This window comes from Myzus persicae, unplaced genomic scaffold, assembly GCF_001856785.1.
Source record: "Myzus persicae strain clone G006 unplaced genomic scaffold, MPER_G0061.0, whole genome shotgun sequence".
Lineage (NCBI taxonomy): Eukaryota > Metazoa > Arthropoda > Insecta > Hemiptera > Aphididae > Myzus > Myzus persicae.
Window position 1 is genome coordinate 23,593 of NW_019104192.1, and position 6,142 is coordinate 29,734.

Below are 6,142 nucleotides of genomic sequence, written 5' to 3' on the forward strand. Positions count from 1 at the left end.
TTGTTATGTAAAACCTTTGGTACAACCCTGTTACGATAATACAGCTAGAACATTAATATTTATTAAATAAACATTATTATAAACTCTAATAAAAATGGAACATGGTTTTTTTGTTATCAAGTTACCAAGTGTACAAACATTGTTTGATTTAAATAGATAATACAGTATAAATATACCACGATGAAAAAACAACACAATTACGTGGTCGGAACTCTAAGGATTGGCTTGAAAAAATGTTCTTTTCATCTATAATTTTTTTCCTAATCAGAAAAATAACTTCACGGACTTCTAAATCGTATAAAAGATCGAGTCGAGGGATGAACGAGGATATGCCAGTAACACAATGTGATATTTGTATATAAGATGATTCAACTAAATATGCTCAACCACATTTTTTTCTATGATAATGAATTTATTTAACTTTTATTCTTTAGTATGAGTACTCAATAAGGACTATTTTCATATTGGTATAGCTAAAAGAAGAATGAGGTAATCGATGAATAAATGCATTATTAAAGATCAATGGGGGTGAATAAACTTGGCGAATCACAGTGTATGCGGCTTATAATAGTATAAAAATATAGATTTTAATAAAATATGCAGGTTTGACTTTTTAACCGTAGTCCGTAGTGAGGGACCACCCTCGACATAATATAACGAACCGTATCGTTTTCACGGTCGGTCGAATACGTATGTGTCCGGTCACACACGTCCGGTAATATAATAATAATCATAACAATGATGAAGACATTATAATATTTCATATTATTATGCGTGTCTATAAACCGTACACGTTTCATTCATATATTGGAGTGGTCGGAAAAAATATATATATTAATACTTGCCACTGATGTCACCGGCTGCAGTTTGATGATATTTCCCGAAAATCATTAACTTTATCGGGTGGCATGAACAACGCTGCTTCCGGCCATATCGAGCATCACGCAAATCGTATCAGCGCTATACCACCACCAGGCTGGCGCCTCGCAGCCTTTCAGCTATAATATATTATTATATTATTATGGAAAATACATTTCGTTTCTCGTCTCTTTATGTATTTACATTTTTTTTTAAACAGTTTTTTTTGTTTTCCGCTCTAACCAGCTATACCATCTATTCATCTATCAGTCTTCGCCCATAATTCCCTATATACGTAGCTCCGGGACAATCTCATGTTTTACAAGTACTGCAGCTTCCTTGTTCAGACTCTGAAATTCGTTCAAACCACAATGATATTTTTCTCGTCAAATCTTCGCATGAAAGTAAATTTGAGTGCGTGGAAGTGGGTCGTGGTGATTACTGGATGCTAGAAAAGTTGACGAATCGTCATCAATATGTACCTTAATCGTTTTAACGTCGAATTATTGATTAAAGTAATATGAAATATATCAGAATTTTAATAACAAATCAACTTACGTTAACATACATCTGAAATGTACCTTTTTTCTATTATAAATTATTTGATAACATTTGGATTTTAGAATGGATTTATGGTGCATTCATTTTAAGCAAGTATTTAGAATTCATAAAAAAAAATTTATTTATTAGATACATTTAATAACGAATCGTTTTAGTAAGGACACACACATACACGCCTTTATGAAAATGAAAATTTGTATGACGTAATATCCAATAAAATAAACGTTTAAGATACTCACGGATAAAGTGGAACAACTATTTATGGTATACGATTCAATGGTATCAGACTGATCTGAATAATGGTCTGGTTACAAATACAGAATTTTTTTCGTCCTCTGGTCAGGTCGTTTTATGACAAATATAGTGTATTATATATGTACGCATAATGGTCCCAGAGCTCCTGCAATAAGTATATCCGTGCAATGTATCCGTAAACAGTTCGATTGAGCGAGCTTCGAGGCGTGTCCGAGACCGATATGTAATCGTTTCCAGTGCACTTATGCAGAGATATTCTCGAACGTACGAATACAAAAATACGGAGGACATCTGCTCACAATAATGTTGACGAAGACAATTTTTTTTCTCGCCAGCCGTTTTTTTTTTATATATTCTTAACGCGTGCCGCTCTAGCCAGAGAAAAATCATGTACGTAATCATGCAATACTGTAGTAAATGACCTCTCCGTGCACAATTTGTACACCGTAGGTGCATGTCGTATGACAAATAAGACGCACTCGGAAATAACATATTTTTGCAATGCGTGAATACCTATAATGCAACGGGAATAAAACGATAAAAATAATATTTTTCGTTCACACGTTGGATCGTAACAATTACTTTTGACAGTAAAGTATACATTTTCATAACACGCGCACTCGATATACCGATATGTAGGTATAATATTATACATTATGCATGTACGCGTGTACCTGCGTAATAAAGGCACTGTGAAAAGGTATAATTTAGTACAAGTACCGATCTACGAACTACCACCTATATCCGGTGAGACGGCTCGGGATAGAGTCATTTTTATTCCAACAGTGAAATGTTTAAAATTTAATTGAATAGTTAATTTTATCATGCACGAGCGTATTATAAATTATATTACATAGTAGCCTCCAATGGCCCGAAATAAAACTTTGTGGATTTAGGTAAATCTCAATACGCAAAAGGACTCCAGGTCGGATAGGGACATAAAATATAAGGTTTCAAATGACTCTAAATGGTGTCATAAAAGCCATTAATTACGACGGGGAATACGCCCTTATTTTTCATCGAAATCTATAATCGAAACGGCGAGTACGCTGCCTGGTAAGAATGGCCCACTACTAATGAGTACTCATTGTGTCACGGGAGACTCATTAACCTATTAAAATCTCGAAAACCGTTTGCAATAATAATTACCCCGTTCGATATTATATATATTACTTTTTAACTACCAAGGACCGCCGTGGTGCGTCTCGAATCATCGTGTTTGGCTGATTATAATTTATACAATACATCCCCTTCGGTAAGAGGTAACAATTAGCCTGCAGTGAGCGTTTACCTCGAGTAGCGCAATAAAAGTGTCAAGTGAGAGTCGACGCTGTACAAATTAAATAACATTATTATATTATTGCATAGTATGGAAATTATCGATCAACACACAACAAGTATCTACTCAATTATTGTACACTTGATAAACCTTTTTTGTACCTCACAGATACAGATATTTACTATGATGTGGGAGCTTAATGGTATCCTTGATCTCTCGCCGATAGCCATAAATCGATAAAAATTAATTTACGAATTTATACAAATTGGCCACATGAATATGATTAATTATTGTCTACTTCTTGATAGTTTTATATTTTCATTTATTATACGGAATGTAAAGTACCTACAAACGGTAACGTGACTACAAACTTTACCGTGTCCTAAAGCGCATCCTTGGGTGGTAATTAATGGCTCTTGCATACTTGTAGAGGCCATTTGGCCATTCGACAACTTACATTTTAGCGTTTAAACCCAAAGGTCTATATTATATACGTGTGGCTCGTATTCAGTTTTACGCAAATCCCTGAAACGTTTCTTCGCCACACGCTCAACACGTGACGGGGTATTAAGCTAACAATGAATACAGTAATCACGTATACGAGTGTGTAACCCTTCTAAAAACCCCACGACCATATTATACAATATATCTGCATATTATTATATTATAATATATACGGAGGGCACCGAGGCACTTTTATCACACCGAACGTCTCTCGATGATCCGCTTTTAACTATGCAATAATAATATATTGAATTGCGTTTGAATCAAATGTTTTTTAAATAGGTATAGAAAACGAATAAATTCTAACATTGAATTTTAATGTGTGATGTTGACAAAAAACTATTTTCCTCCAGTGAAACCCTTAACTCCACATTTTGATAAAATTAATTTATCGTGAAATATTATTAATGGAAGAAATAACTATGTTTAGGTAGATTCATCATACAAACCTGTTTTTTATTTCCAAAAATAATTCAAAATGAAATATTTCTTTTATAAAATATAAAATAGTGCAGATTACTGTAAGAAATCCACCTGCACTCAAATATACCAAAATAGACTGTACAGCGCGCCGGCCAATGAACGTAAACAATACAATTATTATAAAAATAGCCAATAGGAGTATCAAGAATGAACCATAGACAATTTTCTAAACCTAAAACCTTTCGGGACATACTATCAAAACAAGTGACATGTTATCATACATATATTTAAAAATATGTATTGTTTAATCCCCCCCACATTTCTTAAGCAAAAACGATTTTTCATCAAAAAAGAAAAATCAAAAATTTGTTGAAAATTGTATAAATATTTGATCTTTTGACGATCAAAATATATATAAGTTAAAACTTGAATTAAACTAGTAATTTCACTTGTCCCCACCATCCACTGATTACAGATAAATTATAAAGATACATAAGTACTTAAAATCTGTCATGGCCAAATTAAAGCTATTATCTCATAATCAAATATATGATGTATGTTGTTTAACTTAAATTGAATAATAATAAATATAAAAATAACATATTTAACGGTATAATAATAACGAGAATAGGAAAAACAATAATAATAAAAAAAAACTGTGAAAATAACAAGAGTAAGTTTATAGAATATATTACGATAGAGGTCACTGCTACATTTTCTAAAGCTGTATACACTATTACATACATTTGATAAAACACAATAAATATAAATAAACGATATAATGATTTGAAAAAACTTCCTATTCGAGTACCAAAATTAATACAGTATTATAAAATATGGTAAAGAAAATAAAAATGTAAATATTATTCTATTTGAAACGTGTATTGAATATTACATTTATAATTGGTTTTTAAATCGAAACATCTTCAATTGGTAACCAACAAGGATATTTAAGTCTAACAAAACTACTCAAAGTACAATATTTCCTTAGGCTCTCTTTGCATGTAAATAATAATATACTTTAGATCAAAGAGTCCATTAAACATAAACCCATATCCTGAAAGTTTGTAAAATATAACTAAGTATGTACTCCTTTTTACTTTTAAAAAAGTATCCAACCGATCTATAAATTCTGAGTATATAGCCCTGACTATAATCTATAAGTAGAAAGTGAATTATATATTTGAGAGCCAACTTAGAAAATAGTTATATATTTATAATGCTTGATTCTTATCGTTTTAGATTTTAGTTTTTTAGCTTATTTTGACGCATCTGCAGGATGACTTACCCAAGAGCGAAAAAAGATATATTTATCTTTATTCGTACCTGAAATCTCAAATGGTATAAACAATTTTTGATGTATGAAAATATGGTATTTAAATAAACAAATCATAAATTGATTAGCTACATTTATAAAGGATGAATTAAATGGTGAACACTGAGCATACTTGGTGGATCACCTTGTATACTGCAATAAAATGATAAATGTTAAATTTAAAAATTTACCGTACCTATAAAAGTAGACTTTTAGTTTAACAAATACTAAAACAGATGTACTTGTAAAAAAAAACTTTTTTTCAACAAAAAAACTAAAAGAATTACATTTTTAATAAATCCATGTAATCTTTTAACATACATCTTAATGTTATTTTATTACATTTTAGCATTTTATAAGACTTACAATTAAACTCCCTAAAATTAGTTTCTTACCCTATAATACAAATGTTTATGACAGTTGAACTTGGATTTCTTTTTATAAACTAAATTACATCTCTGTAAAACAAAAGGTTTATAATTATTATGTACGTTGATGAAATAAGTTAACATTTATGGAAATAACATAAATACTTGAATAATAATATTTATCGTTCCTAGTTGTACACAAATTATTGCAATAAAGTTTTCAGACAACATTTATTTATTTTACCATTTCCATCCAAAAGTATAATGTATACTTAAACATTTTTAATTTGAAAAAAAAATCATAAATAGTATAGGCGTACAGCACGTTATGTGCTATTATGACTGCACAACATATAAATATTATATTTCGTTGTAAATTATTTATATATAGTGTAAGTTTCTTTTGCAGTTGTGTATGATTATAGACATTGTAGTCTGTCGCATTGTCATACGTTAGTAGGTAGGAAAGTTTAGTATTGCCACATTGCAATTATTGTTACAACGACGTTTATTAGTTAAAAATCAATGATTTTTGAACTAACAACAGTGTGATTTTTAAATTAATAATATGTTCTGTTA